The sequence below is a fragment of the Dromiciops gliroides genome, chromosome 2 (genome assembly GCF_019393635.1).
Source record: "Dromiciops gliroides isolate mDroGli1 chromosome 2, mDroGli1.pri, whole genome shotgun sequence".
In the NCBI taxonomy this organism is placed as follows: domain Eukaryota; kingdom Metazoa; phylum Chordata; class Mammalia; order Microbiotheria; family Microbiotheriidae; genus Dromiciops; species Dromiciops gliroides.
In genome coordinates this window covers 688,729,039-688,751,723 of record NC_057862.1, presented here as the reverse complement: position 1 = coordinate 688,751,723, position 22,685 = coordinate 688,729,039, and the positions used below count along the sequence as shown (strand labels likewise).

At 37.4% G+C, this 22,685-nt stretch overlaps 1 pseudogene; it reads right to left on the bottom strand.

Annotated features, from left to right (window-relative positions):
• LOC122739646 overlaps positions 1 to 17,042 on the bottom strand; it is a 66,966-nt pseudogene extending 49,924 nt beyond the window's left edge.
• Positions 17,043 to 22,685: the final 5,643 nt, after the last annotated feature.

Sequence of the window (22,685 nt, the reverse complement as noted above, 5' to 3'; positions counted from 1 at the left end):
TAGGATTTGCATGAGCAGATAGGACTTTTAACAGGAATGCAGGGCTCTTTCAACATTAGAAAAATTATCAGCATAATTGATGATATGAAGAACAAAACCAACAAAAATAATATGAGTGTTTTAATAAATATAGGAAAAGATTTGATGAAATACAACAGGCATTCTCAAAAAAACACATTAGAAAGCAAAGGAATAAATAGTTCTTTCCTTCAAATTATAAGTTGTGTACATATGTATATATATATATGTATAAATATATATGTATGTATATATATATAACCATTAGAATGCATCATTTGTAATGGGAAGCCTTCTCAATAACATCAGGGGTGAAGGAGGAATGCCCATTTCAACATTAGAATTCAATATTGTACTAGAAATGCCATAGCAAGAAGAGACAAAAAGAAAGTATCAAAAAAAAATTAGGACAGGCAATGGGGAAACAAAACGTTTACTCTTTGCTATATTTAGAGTATCCTACAGAATGAAATAATGAACTCGTTGAAATAATTTTAGCAACTTTAGCAAACTTGCAGGATTTGAAATAAACCCATACAAATCAACATCATATTTAATTACCAACAAAGTCCTACAGCAAGAGAGAGATAGAGAAATTCCATTTAAAATAACTATGCACACCACAAAATACTCAGAATTCTAACTACCAAGACAACCCAAAAAATATAGGAACACAATTACAAAACACTTTTCTTACAAACAAATTGAAATCTGAACAATTGGAAAAAAATATTCTCACTGGTAGGCTAAACCAAAATAATAAAATGACAATTTTACCTAATTGAATTTACTTACTCCATGCCATACCAATCAAACCACCAAAATATTTTATAGAATTAGAAAATACAGTAAAATTTCTTCTGGAAGAATAAAATGTCAAGAATATTAAGGGGATTAATCAAAATTTATGCATATATATATATATGTACACACACACACACACACACATATATATGTATGGAAGAAGGTAGCCTAGCCCTACCAAATATCAAACTGTATTTTGAAGTGGTAATGATTAAAATACTCTAGAACTGGTTCCAAAATTGAATGGTGGATGAATGGAATATATTAGGTACACAATACACAGTAATAAAAGAATGTAGTGGGGGCAGCTAGGTGGCACAGTAGATAAAGCACTGGCCCTGGATTCAGGAGGACCTGAGTTCAAATTTGACTTCAGACACTTGACACTTACTAGCTGTGTGACCTTGGACAAGTCACAATCCCAATTGCCTCACCAAAAAAAACAAAAAAAAAACACTCAAAATTTAAAAAGGATGCTAAAAAGTTTTTATTTGTAATTGGAAAAAATAAAGTATTATTTTTTAAACAATCATGAATGCTGAAGCTACATTATGCTTATATTTTCTAATTTTCTTCATAGCTAGAAGGAATAATGATGGATCTCATATAAGAAGAAATAGCAAAAATGTTTCCCTAATAGGAGGAGGGTACATTCTCCTGGCTGCACTCTCAATCCCTGATAAAAGTGGCATCATACTCCAAGAAGGTGGGTACAAAACCCCCTTCCCCTCAATATGGAGTCTAGCTTTCTTACTGCAGACACACGGAGTACCTGAGAAAAAATGGTCTAAATATTGATATGTAAAGATACTGAAACACACTGGTAGAGAAAATGAATGACTAAATGATACTCATGCATGGACTTGGGCATCCTTTTCTCTCTTTAACAAGTACCTATCAAGTAACTTTCCGGGTGGGGCATAGCCAATAGATGTTATCCCCTTGCTGGAAAGAAACAATGTCTCAGATACCATGTTGTTTCAGTGTTTTTCTGGGTAAAGTATGTAGCTAGCTCCTTAGGGCTGGAGCCTTGTTGGACTCAGTTGCGGCACCCATTGGTAGACTCTACTGCAGAGTAGGTAGTATTTGGCTTGGCATCAGAAAGACCTGAGTTTTAATTTTACCTCAGACACTTAGTATTTTTGGACCCTGAGCAAGTTTCTTAATCTTGTTTGCCCTAGTTTCCTCATCTGTAAAATGAATAGAAAAAGGAAATAGAAAAATCACTCCACTTTGCCAAGACTCCAAGTGGGCTAATTGAGAGTTGAGCACAACTGAAATGACTGAATAACAACAAACTACAGACCTCAATTACTGTATCTAAAGGATTATATCCTTACACAGAACAGCTGATGTCCCCTCTACCCATCTGAAAGCTCACAGTAGTTTATACTTTGGAACAGACTCTCAATCATTTATGTCTGAAAGAAGATGCAATAAGTCTTAGGGCATTTAATCAAAATCAGGCAAGCACTGTTATGCATGGTAGATAGGAGGTGCTTAATAAATCTTTATTTGCTGACTTATTGATATATGTAAGAGAAACCTGTGCATGGTATAAGAATAGGTCCTTCATTGGTCAATCACCCATACTTCATTTATAGTCTCTATCTTTTTTATATTATTAACTCATTTTAATGGCTTAGTCATTTCATTTTCATTCTTTCTTCTGGGTTTATATTAATTTTTATCTTTGCTCTAACAAGTTGGTGATTAGACTGTACAAAGACAACCAGTTCAGAAATAACTTCCAAATCAGTAATGAGTCATTGCCTGTCATTTAAAATATAATTACTTTCATTTTTTATGATGTTATTCAGCACTTGTCATGTCCAGTGCTTTCAGATACCTTTTTTCCCAAGTGAAAACAGTTATGATGAATGATATGAGGTTTCTGGGCAACCCATAAACATTTTTCCTCTTTAATTCTTAATTCTCAAACTGTATTTCCCAACTTTTTTGGTCATTTTTGATGAATTCCCCTTTTCATTTAATTCATTGACTATCAATGAATGGTTTTCATTATTTTATTCTACTCAGTCAAAATCTTGCTAGCTGTTTGCTACAGGCTTCCAGGACATTTCCTTTTACTAGTCTCCTCAAAGAGTTCAGTAGCTGGCTCACAATTTTATTTCCTCCTCAACTCTGCATACTAGGATATTTCAACATAAATATTAACACTACCTTCAACTTGTTAATTATTCAGTTCTTCAACCTACTTATATTCTATGACCTACTTTCCCACCCTACTTCACCACACATAAAACATGGTCACATTCTTGATCTTGTCATTATTCACAATAATTTCCTTGTTTAGATTCAGGTCCCAGCTTTCTATAGAATGTCTTTCCTAGCCTACTGCCTTTCCTCCATTATTTTTTTTTCACTTATCCTATACAAAGGGTTTTTTGTTGTTGGTTTTTTCCCCTGATTTGCTTGCTAGTTGTCTTCCCCAATAGACTGTGAGCTCCTTGAGAATAGGTTCCGTCCTTTGCTTTTCTTTTTTATTCATAGTGTTTAACCCAGTGCCTGATACATAGTAGGCACTTAATGTTTGTTTCCTTCTTTACCCAGAAAAGAAACTGGCAAATGCAGAGGCTAAAGACAGAGGCATTTCATAGAGCCAAGTTAACCTCAGTGGGTACATTCTTGGAAATGTTTTTTAACTAGCTCATAGATGATCTAGGACACAGAAGTTCAATCTGTATCATGATCCCTTTCTCCATCATATTCTTAACACTAGAAAGTTAACAAAACAATAATTCCAGCCCTGATGTGTAGCATTTGCCATTTTCCAGAGTGTATTTTTTTTTATTTAACAATTAGTTCTTGAAAGCCTGTAACAGCTGGCTTAATGACAAGATGGGTTCTCTGTTTTTGTTATTCTCTGTTACATATGGATAATCCCCTTTCTCCAACACAAAATTGATGTTTTTAAGATTTGAGTGAAATAGGTTATTTTAGCCTTAAAAATCAATTTTATTAAAGGGCAATTTCCTTACTTTTCCATTTCAAAAACACTGTACTTCTTCTCTGGACTGAAAGTCTCTGTGTAACATTTTAATAATAATTTTGATTCAATGTTTTTTTTTTTATCTTGTAAGCAATCTAACTTTTCTTTTTCTTCTCCCTGTCTCTGTGTTGTTCTTGTTGTTGTTGTTTTCTATTTGTCTCCTTAAAATTCCTGGCACCTTTAATGAATGTGAGTTAATGCTCTATGGCACAGAATGATTCTTTATTATTTTACTTTCTTGGTTGTAACTTTCTTTTCTTTCTTCCCTTTTCTTCCCCCAAACAGTCACATTTCTTGTGGTGAAATGAACAGGTTGTTAGGCTTATAAAGAGCTTTTAATTAATTTGCTTTTCTTCAGGTGAAGTCCTTGAGCACTAATTTAGGGCACAATATTAATGACAAAGGCCTCACTGAAGCATTGGGAAGGTTATTTATTCAAAACTTAGCATAATAAAAGAATGAAAGACAATCTGAAAAATTGGGTTGGATGTATTGCTTGAGCAACTTATTCCATTATTCTTTGTTTTATATATATATATATAGTATAGAGGTGACTTTTTTTTCTTCTTTTTATGGGATAAAGGTAGGGTGGAAGTTCAAACTAAACAATCAGCCTGAAGTTCCAGTCTCTAGAATGTACTCAGTATGACAACAGGATGGACAAACAGTCTTTGCCTCCAACTGTTCACTTTTGTTTTGTTTTGAGCTGACTTTTGGAAATTCTCATGGAACAAATACAATATTAAGCAAAGGATAAGAGAATATGTTTGATTATTTTTATAACTAAGTGATGTCACACATTTTCTGGAACATGTATCATACCATAAAACAGAACACGGAGAAAAGAAAAACAAAACAAAATAAAAGTAAAGATTTAGAGCATAATTTGAGACATTTTTATTTATTAGATAATCGTGATCCTAAAATGACAGATTTTTAAGATTAGAAATCTGCAAGATGTAGGTCATATAACATCAAAGAAATAGAAATTGGCCTTGTGGTTTAGTTGATATAGCATTTTCCCAGGTAAGGAAATCTCTACTAGTGTTAGTTGACACCTCAGGAATGGAAGTTTGTGGAGCATCAAGAATTAAAATTTCTCATACCGCATCCTGCCAAAAGTACATTTAAGAAGTTGTGGTTGAACTGGGGTCATCTCAGGTTCTGTCTAATAAGCCACAGTGACTTTCTAAAAACTAAGTATACCAATAAAATGTATTTATAAACATTAAGTCCATTTTAACACCAGATTTTCCCATGGATCCTGAGTCTCTAAAGATATGAGTTTGCAAGCCACTGAACAGGTAAAGGAGAAATACTAAGGACCATAACACAAGAACTAGAAAGGACTTCCAAAAAGGTTATATGACTGAAACCCTCATTTTCCAAATGATGAACTGAGGCCAAGAGATGTTAACGGACTGATCAAAGTGGACATAGGTATTAATTAAAATAACTGAGATTTGAACTTCTGTCCTCTGATTTCCAGTGCCAGGATTCTTTAGGCAAGCATGCCTCAATAAAGCTAGATCCTTTAAAAAAAAGCATTCCATAAGTGAGAGAAAGTCGTCAGAGTAGCCATAATAATAAAAGGATTACAAGTCATTTTTTTTAAAAGAGGAATATGGGAGATTTAGGCAAGAGAGATACCTTTCCTTCATGTAGGAGCATCAACTAGGTGACTTAATAGATAGAGTGCCAGGCCTGGAATTAGGAAGACCTAAGCTCAAATCTGGCCTATAACACTTATTAGCTGTGTGCCCTTGGACAAGTCATTTAACCTCTTTTTGCTTTAATCCACTTGATAAGGAAATGGTAAACCACTCTAGTATCTTTGACAAGAATCCCCATGGAGAATATGTATGATTCATGGTTTCCTGAAGAGTTGGATATGACTGAACAACAAGACAAGAGAAAGGAAGACTCAGGCACATGGGAGCTTTGTTCAAGTAATTGAAGAGTTAACATGTGGAAAGGGAGTTACACTTGTTCTATTTAGCACAGGAGGGAAGAAACAAAGGAAAATGAAAGTTAGAAAGAGAAAAATGGAGACACTATTAAGAAAAGGAAAAGAGAACTTCCAAGTTTAAGAGAGCTCCCAGCATGTAATGGGCTACTTTTTGGAGGGCTTCAAGCAGAAGAAGCTAGATTGTCTCTTCTTGGGAAGGCTATATTAGTTTTGTTTATTTTGCTTTCTATTTGAATATTTAAATATTTTAATTTAATATTTAAATATTTAAATATTTCTATTTCTATTTTCCATTGTTTGCCTCATTTGTTACCTCAGGCAAACTGAGTTATGTGAAAGGCCTTAGCTTAAAAAAGCCAAGGTCTCCCTCTGCATTCTGGTCCATCTCCCTGCCCTCCCTGTTGTCATGATCTATATCTTGCCACTGGACCCAGATGGTTCTGGAGGAGAGAGTGAGACTAGTGACTTTGCACAGCCCAGCCTCACTTAAATCTAATTAATTAGAAGTCATAACATCACCTGCCTGATGTCATGATCCTCTCTGAGAATGCAGGGCAAACAACAAAGTTATATTGTGGAATCTTTGGGGGGGGAAGGCGGGTTGGATTGTTCTCAGTGGATTCTGTGGCATCTTTTAACTAAAATTTTGTGATATTTTGAAGTAACACCCCCACATATCATTGTAGTGGTATACATATATGTCTGGCCAAATATGTGAACTGCTAATACTGGAGGAGCAAGGGGTACCTGATGGATAACCTAATGATACCCAATCAATGTCCAGAAAGGACTGCAACACATTGGTAGGCCCTAGTAGTAGACGATTAATGGGAAAACACAGACAATAACTGCTGGAGGGAATGCACAGGATCATAAATTTAGAGTTGGAACAGACAGTAGAAGTCATTTAGACCAACCCCTTTCATCTTCTATAGAGTGATTAGGATCTGAACTGTGCAGGGAGCACACACATCCCTAGAATCTCAGATCTATTGAAATAGTGAAGGATATAATTCAAGGACAAAATTCTAACAGTTCCTAATATAATTATTATTCATTAATAGAGCACACATCATTGTGACCATCATATAATTATTAGAGCAATCCAAAAAGCAGATCAGTCCTCCTCAGGGGGTAGTGAGTTCCCCTTCATTGAAGGTCTTCAAGTAAAATCTGGATGACCTCTTTTAAATTATGCTGCAGAGAGGATTTTTAATCAGCTTTGGCTTTGATTCTATGTTGACTGAGCTTCCAATTCTAAGAGAATGTAATTTTGATGTATACCTAGCCCTTGCTTTCTCCCATATGGGGGTTAATGATAGGTTTATTCATATTTCTAATCCAGTTCTTTCTGACTTTGATGTTGGCCTTCTAGCTATTATGCAAAATTACCTTTTTTATTGCCCATTGAAAGTTTCATGATTGGATAGGATTCGATTTAGGATTAGACTGGATTAGGTTGGTTTAAGGGAGAAACAAAGATGGTTAGTCTTCTGAACAAGTCCCTTCACCTCTCTTGACTTCAACTTTCCAATGTATAAAATGAGAGACTTATATTGGATAATTCATTATTGTTCAGTTGTTCAGTCATTTCTAATTCTTCATGACCCCATAGACTATACATCCCAAAAGGTTTACTGGACAGGGGTGCCATTTCCTTCTCCAGTGGATTAGGACAAAGCAAGGTTAAATGACTTGCCCAGGATCACACAGCTAATAAGTGTCTGCAGTCGGATATGAACTCAGGTCTTCCTGATTCCAGGTCTATAGCTCCATCCACTGAGTCACCCAGATTCTTCCTACATAACATATAAAGATGCTTATATTTCTAAAATCCCCATTGTAATTATATTTGTGCCATAAAATCAGTATTTGAGAAGTTGAGAATAAGGTATAGCCAATTTCATGTTTTGCTTTTGTTTCTCTTCACTTGTCCAACTCCAGGATCCCATTTCTTGCTTTGTCTGCCAACCATCCTTCTCATCACTGGAGAATAAGAATATACTATTAATGGAGAAGCAACCATTGGGCAACCATAGTTCCTAGGACTTTGATGCTTATTTCTGTTGTTTTTTTTCTGGAACTTATAGTATCTAATAAAGTCATGCCCAACCAAGACATGGTGTTGGAATAGCCTGCTACTTGCTGGGGACATGCTATAATCTATCCAGAACTTTATGTAAAATGAATATGTCCTAGTTTATTATTGAGCTGTAGGCATGCAGACTATTCATGGGTAGGCATAGGGTAGTAAGTTGTAACCTATGAGGTTTACATGGGATTTAGATCAAAGCTTCTTAAACTGTGGGTTGTGACCTCATATGGGATTAAGTAGCTGAATGTGGGGGTCGCAAAAATTTGGCAGTAAATGTTTGATTTGCATATCAATTTTATATACCTGTGTATCTTGGGTCTATAAACATTTATGGGGCAAAAATGGGTCATGAGTTGAAAAAAATTTAGAAACCCTGATTGAGATAAATATTTGTATACATCTAATATTAACAGTCAAATATTTCCTGGTATTTTGTATCTGGAAAAGGAATAGGAGGAAAGACACAGTTCTGAGCTGACATTTGGGAAGTGGAGAGATCATTATGGACAGTTGGCTTCTCTTTAAGCCACCATTATCTTATAAGATCTGTGTAGAATGTGTCCTTCATTATAAAGGTTAGATGCTTCTTCAAATTATCTTATATTTATCCTCTCTATTTCTATGTAAAATGCCTGTAGGGTAAAGATAGCTTTTTGGTTTTGTTGTTGCAATGCCCCCCCCAACTCCTAACCCCATTAATATCAGTTATTAACACAAAATCTTGTATTTAATGGTAGAGACTCTCACTCTATCAATATAGATCAGAACCTTCTCTGAAACCAGTAGAATTGTCTGGAGAATTGAGATATTAATTGACTTACCCAGGGCCAAATAACCATCATATATTAGAAGCAGGAGTCTGAATCCAGACTCTGGTTCTGAGACTAGCTTTCTTTTTCTTTTTTTCTTTTCTTTTCTTCATTTTTATTTTTGAGACTAGCCTTCTAAGCACCTCACCTGACTTCATATCACATGACGAGTCTTCCTACACAGAGTTGGAATAAAATAGTTGTTGAACCTAAACCGAATTGAAGTGAATAAAATCATATTAGGGAAGAATAGTGATCAATGTCCCTAATATGCTAGTTACACTACTATATTTGCATGTACTCATTTGTGTGGGGAAGATTTTAAGATTTAATAAGTTACATTGGCCAGCACATGGAAATGGTGACTGAGCCTATGTCCCAAACCAAGAAGTGCAAAAACATTAGAAATGCTCATTAAATATTGCCCAATGACTAATGAATTTAATAAATGAAATTCCTGGAGGGAAGATACTCTCATTTTTTTTCTTTGTGTTCTGGTTCCATGGCACCTACTATGTTTGCAATACATGCTTTCCTCCCCACCTCTTTTCATCAATTTATTAAATGCAATGCCTCTTTTAATATAATATATGATGATACTTAACACTGAGATCTTAAATAAAAACCTAATACTTAATTTTCTGAATTAATTTTCCTTTGCTGTATTTGACCTGTGACTGGACCATAATTAAATTTATTTCAGTATATGAAAGAAAACCCAAATATATACTCAGGCACTAATGTGTACTCTAGGACAAAGATGGAGCAGTCATGTCATGGATGGGGTTACTCCCTCCAGTGACACAAATGGCAACTTTTGTTTCTCTTCACATCCCTTATTTCTCTTTCTCTTGCTTTCTCATAAACTTTCCATACTGAATCTATCTGTCATGCTGAAGGCCTTCCTGTAAATACAAAGATTTCTCATAAATGTTCTATGACACCCACTATGTAGAGAATTGGGAAAAAAGTGTGTGTGTGTGTGTGTGTGTGTGTGTGTGTGTGTGTGTGTGTGTGAGAGAGAGAGAGAGAGAGAGAGAGAGAGAGAGAGAGAGAGAGAGACAGAGAGAGAGAGAGACAGAGAGAGAGACAGAGAGAGAGAGAGAGAGAGAGAGAAAGACAGACAGACAGACAGACAGAGGCAGAGGGATAGAGAGAGGCAGAGAGAGACAGAGTTTCAAACCAGGTCTCCTGCTTCTAATGTCCTAAGTGGTCAGTAAAACTAAATTTATTCAATATTTTCATTTTTTCTTTCCAGGTAAAATATGATATAATTTTCATGGCTTCCCATTGGACTCATTTCCTACAAAAATATTTTGCTATAGAATCACTAGCATTTCTCACTATCCCAGCATGATGCAGATTAGACTACTGTATCATTCTTTCATCAAAAATCTCATCATATTTTTGACTCTCTGTGCAAAGAACATTGGACTGTCACCCTTGCAATGTAAGTTAATTTTCTATCAATTAGTTTTTTTTAACTACAGTTGAATATTGTTTTTGAAATTATAAGAAAAAAACCAGCATTGCCTTCCAAAGATCTGGAATATGTGGCTTTAGTAATCACATTTTTTATTCCCCTTAGAAAGAGACAGGTGGTTGTGCTGAGATGTTAAGCTCTTTATTTGAAAAGCACTCTGACAGAAGGAATGAGTGACAAATCAAATATCTCTCTTCTCTCCTATCTATAATTTTCTGTTTCCATTTTTGCTAAGGATGCTATGAGAATGTATGGAAAGCTCTTTATGAACCTGAATGAAAGATGGACAGTGCATTATTTGTTCTCATCCAAATGTGCACAGGTCACTTTCCTGGTCACAGAAATGCTCACAATTGTTCCCATTCACCCCATTTTTAACTTAGTCTATACATTGGTTATTTGGTCCAGAGAGGTTCCATCTCTTCCTACTTTTATCTTCATGTTGTCTCATTGAGTGATGGCACAGAGCCTAGCAGTACTTTAAGCTATGTCAATGCTGCTTTGATTTCTAGGAAAGAAAACTTGCAATTTACAAGAGTGGGGGAGCCTACTGGGAATGGAAATGATGGTTTCTTTTCATGGGTCATTATTTTTCCTGACCATTTACTTCAGACTCATCCAATGTTCCATTTCAGTGAAGATGAATTTCAAAGAAATCTCCTGAAAAACTCACAAAAATCTAAGCATGACACTAGGTTTGATGTTTGAGCTTCAGAAATTGGAAGCTAGGAAGATTATTAGGGTTTTAAATGTCTAAGAAAACATTTATATAAAATATTTTATTAATCCCATTTTAAATATTCATCCTGACTATATCCTTCCAACTTCCTCTTGTCAGTGAGACTTTTCTTATAACAGAAAATTTTAAAAAACCTTTAAAAGCTATTGAGGAGGGGGCAGCTAGGTGGTGCAATGGATAAGGCACTAGCCTTGGATTCAGGAGGACCTGAGTTCAAACCTAGCCTCAGACACTTACTAGCTGTGTGACCCTGGGCAAGTCACTTAAACCCCATTGCCCTGCAAAAACAAAACAAAACAAAACAAAAAACAAAAAAAAGCTATTGAGGAAAGCGAACCAATATATTGACTACATTTGACAATATATGCAACGTCCCACACTCATGTTCTTCTGCTATTTCACAGAAAGGAGGAAGGTGCATTTCTTCATCCCTTCTCTGGGATTAGAGAATCCAGTTTAGTTCTGGTGGTCTTTCCATTTACACGGTTGTTGTCCCCCTTGTCTTAGAATCTAGAAACCAAATGTATAAACCTGTTCAATTGAACTCCTGGTTTTTCTCTTAACAGAAGAAAAATCAATAGATGATTATAGCTGAAATCAAATGTAGGTGTCATATAATTCAGCCCCTTTATTTCCATATAAAAGTCAATATGAATATTTTTATTTTAAAATACTTTGATATATTTAGCCTTTATATTGCCTATATTTCCCAATGTGTACTTTCCTTCTCCCCTTCCCAGAAAACAATCCTTATAAAAAAGATTTTAAAAGAGGGGAAAATCCTATTTACTAAAACTGACCAATATATCAGTAATTAGATTCTACTGATGGGGCCTATGTGTTACTACTTGTGGATGAAAGACTAATGGTAAGGAAGGAGTACAAGAAAAGCTTCCTGTATGAGAGGAGACCTGGGTAGATCTTTGAAGAAAAATTTAGTGTTCTATGAAGTGGAGATGAGAAGGAAGTATGCTCCAGGCAATGATGTTTTGGGGACGATGTATGTAAAGTTAGAGGGGCAGGAAATGAAATTCAATGTTTGGGTAGCATCATTCATGCGAGTATGGCTGGAAGATATCGTATATCAATGGTGCAAAATTAGCAATTGGACAGGAAACGTTGTTGGTTCCAACTGTGCATGTCTTAAATGGCCTTCTAAGGAGTTCATACTGTTATATTACTGGCAATAGGAAACTATGGAAGAATTTGATCAGGAAAGTAACATGGCCAGACTTTCACTTTAGGCAGTTTTAGGAGTAAACTGAGACCCAGTATATCTGAGAGATTTGCTCTATTACACATTGCTGGTTAGTTGTCAAGCTTGGATTGTAAATCAAAGTCTTTTTGTGACACTTTAGCCAAACAAAGGAAGTTCTTGTTCTTGTTCTTCTTGTTTTTCTTGATCTTTTTGTTCTTGGTCGTCTTGTTCTTGTTCTTGTTGTTTTTATTCTTGTTGTTGTTGTTGTTGTTGTTGTTGTTGTTGTTGTTGTTCTTCTTCTTCTTCTTCTTCTTCTTCTTCTTCTTCTTCTCCTCCTCCTCCTCCTCCTCCTCCACCTCTTCATCCTTCACCTCTTCCTCCTCCTCCTTTTCCTTCTTGTTCTCATTCTCTTCCTCTTCCTCCTCGTCCTCCTCATCCTCCTCGTCCTCCTCCTACTTCTTCTTTTTCTTCATGTTCTTGATGCAGAAATATGCATGTTATGCATGACTTTCTCATGTGAACAATTTTCAGGATGTGATTTGAAATAAACTGAAGTTAGGATGAAGTCAAAGAATAATGCTTCTACTTGGGAGCCTTTGGCATACAGAGTGCTCAGAGTGGGTGGGAAGGCTCCACAGGCAGAGGCTTGTGGGAGGTATTCTGTTTCTATTCCCTGCAATGAGTGGTTGCTAACTCTTGGCTGAGGGGTACAGAGGCAGACATATGTCAGGCTGCCTTGGCTGATTGGGGGGGGGATCTTGTCCTCCTAGGGTGTGTATGTGAGAGGCATCAGCGTGCTTGCCAATACTTGTCCAACCCAGCTACCCACAGTCTAATCCTGCTGACTCATGTGAAAACAAATGATATAGTCAGAAGAAACTGGGATATATTTCTAGTGATTCTGACTTCCCCTGTTTTTGGTCAAAGACTGTTCTCTTTTCAAGGTAAAAATCGTGATTTAGGAAAAGAAAGAAAAATAGGAGGAGCAAAGAAGCAAAGGAAAAGATGGCATCCCAGGAGCCTGAAATACTTGGATCATGAGCATTGGTGTTGTTTGTCCTTCATTTTTTTTTTCAGGGCAATGGGTGTTAAGTGACTTGCCCAGGGTCACACAGCTAGTAATTGTCAAGTGTCTGAAGCCACATTTGAACTCAGGTCCTCCTGAATCCAGGGCCAGTGCTTTATCCACTGCGCCACCTAGCTGCCCCATTTGTCCTTTTTCTTGAAGAGGATCATGACATCAGGGTGAAGTCATGACTCACAATCATTTGGATTTAAGTGAGGGAAGGCCATGCAAGGTCACCAATCTTGCACTCTCCTCCAATCATCTGGGTCCAGTGGCAAGATACATAGTATGACTGGAGATGGCCCCAGATTTTTTAAAAGGCAATTGGGCTTAATTGACTTGCCCAGGGTCACACACACAGTAAGTGTGTGAGGTAAGATTTGAATTCAGTTGCTTCCAACTTCAAGACCAATGTTCTATCCATTATTCCACCTAGATGTTCCAGGATCATAGTTAAATACAATAACAATTAGTATTCATATAATTATTTTTTTCTATCTTTCAGGTCCTTTACATATTCTCTCATTTCGTCCTCACAGCAAGCCAGTATGACAGGTACTTGTATAATTTCCAAGGTTCTAAGGGGTTACGAAATTTTCTCATCGTTACACAGCAGAGGGATTCAAACCTGGGTCTTCCTGACTGTCCCTAACTCTAAGTATCTCACCTTTCAATCTCTTGAATATTGATGATGCCAGGTGTGCCCATTAAGGACTGAAAGCAAGGATTATGACAGGGAACTTCCAACATGACCAATAAATTGGCAAATTTATATCTGAGGTAGATTTTCAAAAATGATAAAACTATAAAACTGAATGCTGTCAAGAACAGCAGGTATCATGTAGAAGTAGAAAGGACAAAATGGATATGATTAAGAAGAGAATAACATCCAGGATAGGTGAGGAGATGAGACAATGTCATTGCTCTGAATGGGCTTAGATTTCCAGGACTTCCATTTTCTGCATGCTTTGCCTTGTCTCAGGCTCTTCCCTCTATCTCGATCACCTGCTTGTCAAAATTCCACCAGCACCTCAAGGCCCAGCTCAAATACTGACTCCTTCAGTAAAGTTTCTTCAATTTGCTAGCCAAAGGTGATCCCTGCTCCCCTCCCACCCCAGAGTTATTATGCAACATTCTTGTGATAATTGCATTTGTAGATACTGATGTACTTTTCTTGTTATAATACTGGCTAATATTTATATAACATTTTAAGGTCTGAAAAGCACTTTACATATATTACATATGTCTCATTTTTACCCTCACACCTATTCTAGAAAATAGTTACTATTACTTTGTAGATTTTACAGATAAAGAAACAGGTTGATTATAAGTGACTTGCCTAGGATAACAAAGTTGGTGGATAAGGTAATTTTTCAACTCTGGTCTTTCTGATTTCAAGTTCAGTGCCTGAGATAAAACAGCTATTACTCATTTGAGTCTGGATTTTAACTCAGGTCTTCCTGACTCCAGAGTCAGTGCTTTATCTAATGCACCACATGACTGATAAACTTTTTATTAGAGACCCAGCCTAGACTTCAAGAAGACCTGGGTTCAAGTCGTGCATTGAATATATCCTACCTCCATGACTCTGATCAAATCCCTTCACTATCCAGTGCTCTAGACAACTCTAAGACAAAAATTTGCAGAGAAGTTACTAACTTGTCTTTTTTGCTTGTTTTGTGGGGCAATGGGGGTTAAGTGACTTGCTCAGGGTCATACCACTAGTAAGTGTCAAGTGTCTGAGGCCAGATTTGAAGTCAGGTCCTCCTAAATTAAGGGCCAGTGCTTTATCCACTGTGCCACCTAGCTGCCCCCCCCCCCGTACTAACTTGTCTTAATGGAACATGTTGTCTCACCAAAGAGTTCCCTATCTAAATAAAATTGTAGGTCCTTTTTGATGGAACCCAAAGTACATTAGTATTTTTGAATGTCATATCACAATATTGACTCATAATGAACTTGTGGTCCACTGAAACCTCCAGATCTATTTTTTTTCCTTTTTCATACAATTGCATATAAAAGCCATATACCCTTTTTTGGATTCGTTTATTCAATGTGCATTCATTAAATAAAAACTATAGGCCAGATACTAAAAAAAAAAAACCCACAAAGATACAGATACAAAGATGTAGATTTAAAGAAAAATAAATGTAATAGTGTTCTCAAGGAATTTGGAGGCTAATGGATATAAAAATGAACACAGAAAAGTGAATGCAACATATGTACTTAGCAGATGCAAAGTAATCCTTACAGAGGCATGGCATTAGCAACTGGTTTGATCACTACCTCCCTGTAGTTGGTAATACTTGAGCTCAATTTCAAAGGGAGTTAGGGTTTCTGTTAAGTGAAGGTAAGAAGGGGCAATATTCTAAAAGGTACAGACAGACTATACAAACTCAGAGGGAAGAGCAAGCAGTTCAGCTATGGAGAAAGGTAAATTATATGAAGGAAAGTGCTGTTTAAGCTGCATGGTAAGGTAACTTTGAGTACAATGGAAAAGATTTATTGTTTAGTTGTTTTTGAATCCAGCTTTGGAATTTATTCAGAAAAGACCAGAAAAAGGCACAGGGCCTTATGTTCCCACAACCCCTCTGCCCAAGAGGCAGAGCAGCTGAGCCCAGGAAGGATTCAAGTTTTCTTCCCTGCTTTAAGGGGTCCTTCCTCTCTCTTCCCTCATCTTCCTGCCCAGGATCCAGATCATGGGGCAGAAGGGTGGGGGAAGAATAGGCCAGGTCTTGAACAGATTAAGCTCAATTTGATTTTGCTTTATAAAAATACACTGAAGTTTGGACACCCTCCTGGGTGTCTGATACAGCAAGAGAAGCCAGGGTTTCTGCCCAATCAGTCATGCCTGAAGAAGCCCAGGAAAAGCTATTTCTAGGCTTTTTTGGATTTGCAGGATGGAAAGGTGGGGCAGCTGCCATGAATGAGACCATGGGATTACCCCTATTTGCCTTTGTTCTTGTCAGTATCTATACATTCCAACAAGGATCTACAGAGAGTATAGGGCTGGTCAGAGGTACCACCCTGGGGAGCCTGGTCCATGAAATTTGCCCTCCCTTCCAGGCATGGGATCACCCAACTGGAAAGAGTCCATAAGTTGCCTGAATTGTCAAACTTGCCACAGTAGTTGGAGCCAGAGAAGGATGTCACTAGCTGCCACTTAGCAAAGGACTCACAGACATATTCTACCACTTGGGCCAAAGCAAAACCTGGTCAGCACTGAGTCAGGATGTCCTGACCCTAGCTTCAACCCTCTCCCGCTCCAATCTGGTGCACTTGCAGATGAGGTCCAGGTCATGCTTGTTCAGGAACTTGGTTCCAAAAATAAAGGAGATGTCTCGGTGGTTCTCCTCCCAGCCTTGGTCATCTTTGTCAGAGTCTGGCCACAGGAGGCCACACAGTAGCTTTTCGTGTGGTACATGATGGGCCAGATCTGCAAGTCGGGGGACAGTCCTCTGGGTGAGCAAAAACCTTCTCATCTAAAATGCTTGCTCTGGGCAGGTGGCTGAAGGAGCCCATGGAAATTTTTGAGAGATTTATATTGTAGTGTCTCTTGTGTTTGCCAAAGAAGGGGTTGATGCTAGCGAGCTTGTGCTTACCTGAGGAGGAGGAGCAGGAGGAAAAGGAAGAAATTCTCTGGGTATTTGACCTTGTAGGCCTTTGAAGACAAATGGTTTCCAAAGACTGTTTGCCCTGGGCCTAGTTCCTTCAGAAAGAGGTAGTTACTCTCAGAGAGAAAGCATCCATACAAATATTCTGAGCAGATCATAGTACTGGCTATGGGTGTCATTACAGATTTTGAGCAGCACCTCCAGCTACAGGAGGATTGTCAAGCCCAGGAACATCGCCTGGCACTTGTGGCATAGGCCATGGATCTTGTTCTAATCAGCTTTACATTCTTGCTGGAATGGGAGTCCAGAATTGGATACCAGCCTCAGAGCCTGCTAAGCCCTGCTGGTGGTCCCCTCCCCTTTCCAAGAGCTTTAATAACCAAAGAAGACCGTATAGTGTATTGCAGTGCCAAGAGAAAGTCATTTGAGGTTCTTTTTTTGTGGGGCAATTGAGTTTAAGTGACTTGCCCAGTCACACAGCTAGTAAGTGTTAAGTGTCTGAAGCCAGATTTGAAGTCATGTCCTCCTGAATCCAGGGCCAGTGCTCTATCCACTGTGCCACCTAGCTGCCCCTCATTTGAGGTTCTTAAGGAGAGAAATCAACCAGACCTCTTTTAGAAATCTCAATTTTTCAGCTTATTTAGATAATGAATTTTTTAAGCTTTTAAAAAAATTGTTGTGGGGGCAGGGCAATGAGGGTTAAGTAATTTGCCCTGTGTTACACATCTAGTAAGTGTCAAGTATCTGAGAGTAGATTTGAACTCAGGTTCTGCTGAATCCAGGGCCAGTGCTTTATGTACTCTACCACCTGGCTGCCCCCAAAAGTTGTAGCCTAATGATATGTTTTAAAAAAAATTAAATTTAAAATTTTTTTTATGTTTCTGTGGGGCAATGAGGGTTAAGTGAGTCACCCAAGGTCACACATTTAGTGTCAAGTTAGATAACAAATATCGAGCAAAGCACTTGACTACCCTTGATCAAAGTTTTCACTTCTGTAACACAAAAGAGAGGGACTAGATGGTGAGAAAAGGTCCCTTCCACCTCTAAATCCTATAACTCCATGATTCTTTTAGTCAATGAATCAATCCATTCAATTCTCTTTTTTTCTTTTTCATTTTATTATAACAGGAAAGACTTCCTGTAGAAAACAGCATTCATGCAGAGAGCTCACTGCCATTCATCTCCCTTTCTTCAAGCAGTAGCTATGGGATCTAATTGGAAAGGCTGGCCTTTCAATGGAATCATAGAAGGCCCAGCATTGATTGAATCAATCGATCAAATATCTAAACTAAGTATGAAATAAGTCTTTAATCAACTTGAGAGTAATAACATTCTTTGACTACTGGATAAATACAAATGATGTCACTTAGAAAATAGCTTGTAATTGTATAGATCAGACATATGCCTGGGCCTATGTGTACGCAACAAGTGAATTCAGAAATGAGCATTTCAACAACAATTATAAGAAGTAGTAGTAGAATCAAGTGGCAAATTACCATTGAGAAAAAATTGGGAGGTGCAGCTGGGTGGCACAACAGATAAAGCACCAGCCCTGGATTGAGGAGGACCTGAGTTCAAATCTGGACTCAGACACTTGACACTTACAACTTGTGTGAGCCTGGCCAAGTCACTTAACCCTCATTGTCCCACAAAACTAAAATTGCCATTTGAGAAGGGAGGATGAGTTATATTTTTCCACTTTTCCTCTCTATTGACTAAATGATAACCTTGGGAACTATAAAAGGTCAGAAACAATTTGGATAAATTGCATATGCATTAGGAACTGAGAGAAATACTGAGGACACACATAACAAAGAGAATTGCAGTATTCTTCAAGCATTGACTCTCAGAGTTCATCAGAGAGCTATACCTCAGTGTGGCTTATGAGGATTCCATGAAGGAAGAAAAATAACTTCCAATGAGTATCCTTTGTACACATATCCTATCAGAATCTGAACCCCATACTCACTAAGGAAACTGTGTTCAAGGGAAGAGTTTGCCCTTGATGTGGAGAAATGTTTCTGAAACAAATGCATTTAAATATTTTAAATAACCTTTTCTAAAAGCTTATTAACTCCAGCTTATAATTAATTGAGAGGATCCCTGATTGGGGAATATGATCAATAGTACTAGAAAGTTCAAACCCTCTGGGTGACTCCTGTAATCCTGAGAGATAACTTCTTGGGACCCAAATGATCAGTATGAATGGGATTTGAAAAACAACAACAACAACAAAGTAGCTCCAGAGGTTGTGTTACATAATGCATGGCCTTTTGGAAATGATCACAAAATCAGAAATTTTGGAAATGATCACAAAAAAGACTAACATTCATTTTTTTTTTGTTTTTTGGTGAGGCAATTGGGGTTAAGTGACTTGCCCAGGGTCACACAGCTAGTAAGTGTTAAGCGTCTGAGGCCAGATTTGAACTCAGGTACTCCTGAATCCTGAGCCGGTGCTCTATCCACTGTGTCATCTAGCTGCCCCCCCCCCCAAGACTAAAATAAATAGAGAAAAATGAAAGCAGTTTGGTGTACTAAGATGGTAGAAGTAATGCAGTTTGCAAGTAAAAATGGAATTCCAGGGGAAAAAGAGAAAAAAAAATCCTTATCTGACAGTTCACTCCAATGAAAAAAAAATGAGAAATTCATCTCCATGAGTTAATTTTCATGAGTATGTCTTCAACAATAACCATTCCTGGCTCCCATGAAATCTTCCTGTCATTAGTTAAGAGAATCTATGTTCTTCTGATCCCAATTCACTTAATTTACTTCAAATATGGTGAGAACCTAAAACTAAGGTTGATTTTTTTCTTAGAAAAATACAATATCACTTCTTACTTTTTTTTTTAATTAGGCTTTTGTTTCAGGTTTTGATCTATATTTGTGACTTTGTAAGTGTGGGACAATTTTGGTCTGGGAACTGTGAGAAAATAATGGGTGTTTTTTGGCCCTGCACTAAAGGGAGCCTTGCCTGACCTCTTTTAAGGCCAGCCCCGAGTCAGTAGAATTGGAAAAGAAATGTAGATTGACCTTCCTGACTAGCTGAAGGAAGTTAACTCACCTAGGCAACCCCCACAAGTCATGTCAATCAATGGACTGGCCAATTAACTTGGACCAATGTGCAGTGACCCACCTCTATCTGATAAAGGATAAAAATCCTTGGGGTGAGCCAGGTCACTCTCTTCTCTCCCCAGTCTTCTACCTGTGCCTTGGGGATTTTATGCTGTGCCTGAGACACCGGAAGAGGCAGCTGCATGCCCCCCCCCTCTCTTTTCTACCTAGGTATGTGGGGCTTCTGAAATTTCTGAGCAATGTGCTCTCTCTTTATTAACATTTAATATGCTTTAAAAATGCTTAATGTCAAAGACTGGTGCTATAGCCTCTAATTTATAAGTAGCAATATATTATAAAATCCAGCTAAATTCCCTAAAACCTAGAACTGAGATAAGCACCCTCATATATTTTCAAATGGAACAGAACCCTTTCCCATATTACTAGTCTACAATCATCTTTGGGGCCAAGAGACGTTAAGTGACTTACCTATGGTCACTTAGCTAGTATTAACTCTAAGCCTAGCTACCATACTGTGATGACTCTCTAATCCTAATATTCATGGCCATGAAAGGGAGAGTGGACAGTGGATTTGGGGGCAAATAACTATGGTGAGAAAACAGAGAACTGGCTGAGATTATAAACTGGATCAATAAACTCTCACAGACCATGTAAAGGGAATTGGCATTGAATTCACTGAAACTGGGTTTGAAACTTTACTCTGTAACTTACAACTTTTCTGTTTTTAGGTAAACCAATTTTTCTCTCCAAATGTCAATAAAACAAGGGTATCAGATTAGATGTCCCCTGGTTTCTCTTATGTAAGGAACTAAAATTCTAGCTGTGATGTTTAAAATCTAACGAGTGGTTGCCTTAAATTGGAAAATGTATAGCACCCATCTTTGGGCATTAAGTATTTATTAAAGCATATTAGGGGTTAGTAAAGAGAAACACATGAATAAAGTATGAGATTTGTCTACTCTCCCTATTCTTCCTTTCCCTGCTGGCTCTCCACCATATGGAAATGAAAAGCTCTCTCCCCTCCACAGCTTCTCCTAGATGCCTCTTGTGAAACAAGAAAGAGGGCCATCCACACACACAGCCCCAAGCTAATTGGCTGGTATCTCTGATTGACATCACTTTCTGATCCTGATCTGACCTTCAAAACCCCAGAAAGGTCATTTCTGGATGCTAACTCACATGTGTTCTATTCATGGCAGAGCTTCCCTTCAGTATGTTTCTCAACAGGTTGGTAGCACGCTAAATCTCACACTTCTTTTTCTAGATCTTTGATCCAATAATAATAAATGGGATTCTATCTCACCTCAAAAGTTAGTAAATGGGGCAGCTAGGTGGCGCAGTGGATAGAGCACCAGCGCTGGAGTCAGGAGTACCTGAGTTCAAATCTGGCCTCAGACACTTAACACTTACTAGCTGTGTGACCTTGGGCAAGTCACTTAACCCCAATTGCCTCACTGAAAAAAAAAAAGTTAGTAACTCATTTTGTCCATGGAAATACATTCTGAAAGTCTATGGTATTTCTAGGACACACTAGTTGTTTTTGATACCTGTTAGTAGATGACTTCCACTTTTACCCATGGCAGGTTTGTTTATGTAGGCAAAATTGGCTATAAAACTAGACCTAAAGTAGATGTGCATTTTACCCCTTTATTCCCCAAGATTTCTTCACTATTGGAAAGCAGGTTAACCTTGAGAATTTTGCTTTGCGCATTTATAAAAAATAAAATAAAATAAAATGTGGCTTATTCAGAAAGTGGTAATTAATTTTCTGCAGGGACCAAAATCACTCTGCCTAAAGCAAAATCCTTCTGACATTATGAAATGTCACCATGCAGTTAAAGCACAATTAGAAAGCCATTCTCAGAATAAATCTCATTAGTTTCCAGAGGCCTCATGAATAAAGGGAAAGGAAATGTTATCATGTTTGACTTTCATCCCTGTTTTCCCAAACAATTGTGTACTCAGGGAAACACACACACATACATATCTATCTATGTATGTGTATATATATATATATATATATATACATATATATATATATATACATACATATATATAGACACACACACATACCCCTTTGACTTTAATAATAATGAGTGATTAAAAATAAGTGTTTTTAGAACAGATGGAGATCTCAAAAATTTTCTACATAGACATTGTCTCCCACACATTGACTTGTTTGTTTCCTAGACAGAAAGCAAATAATTAAAAGAAATCTTGAAAATTTCTCAATTGTGATCTTGTATTTAATTGTGGGGTCATGAATCAGTGATTATTCCATTAGAAAGTCTTAAGACATCAGTCATGGGAAAAGATGATAGAATTAGAGCTGGAATGTACCCTAGATGTCATTAGCACCATCATTTTACAGATGAAAAAACTGAGATACAGAGAATTTAAGTGGTTTTCCCAGTGTCAAACAGCTAATATGTGATAGAGGCTATATATGAATCCTGTTATCCCTGCCTCCAATTCCAAAATTTCCTAATTCATTCATTTGCTCACTCATTCTTTTTATGTCCCACATAAGGACAGTCTTCACAGGAAGTTTTGCCTGATGTTCCTGGTCTTGATGATCTTCCCCAAATGACTTCAAAGAGCATTTTGGTTTGTATCTTTGCTGCAGTTATTACTGTGAAGTAAAAGCTGTTGTTCTGATTAAAAAGATGCAGAACCTCATCACAGAAAAGTAAAATGACTTTTCTAGGGTCTCAGCTAGTAAATGACTCATGCAACATTCTAAGTTAGGGCTTCATGTTTCCAAGCCCCATACCATTTTCTTTCTTTCTTTTTTTTGCCTTTCTC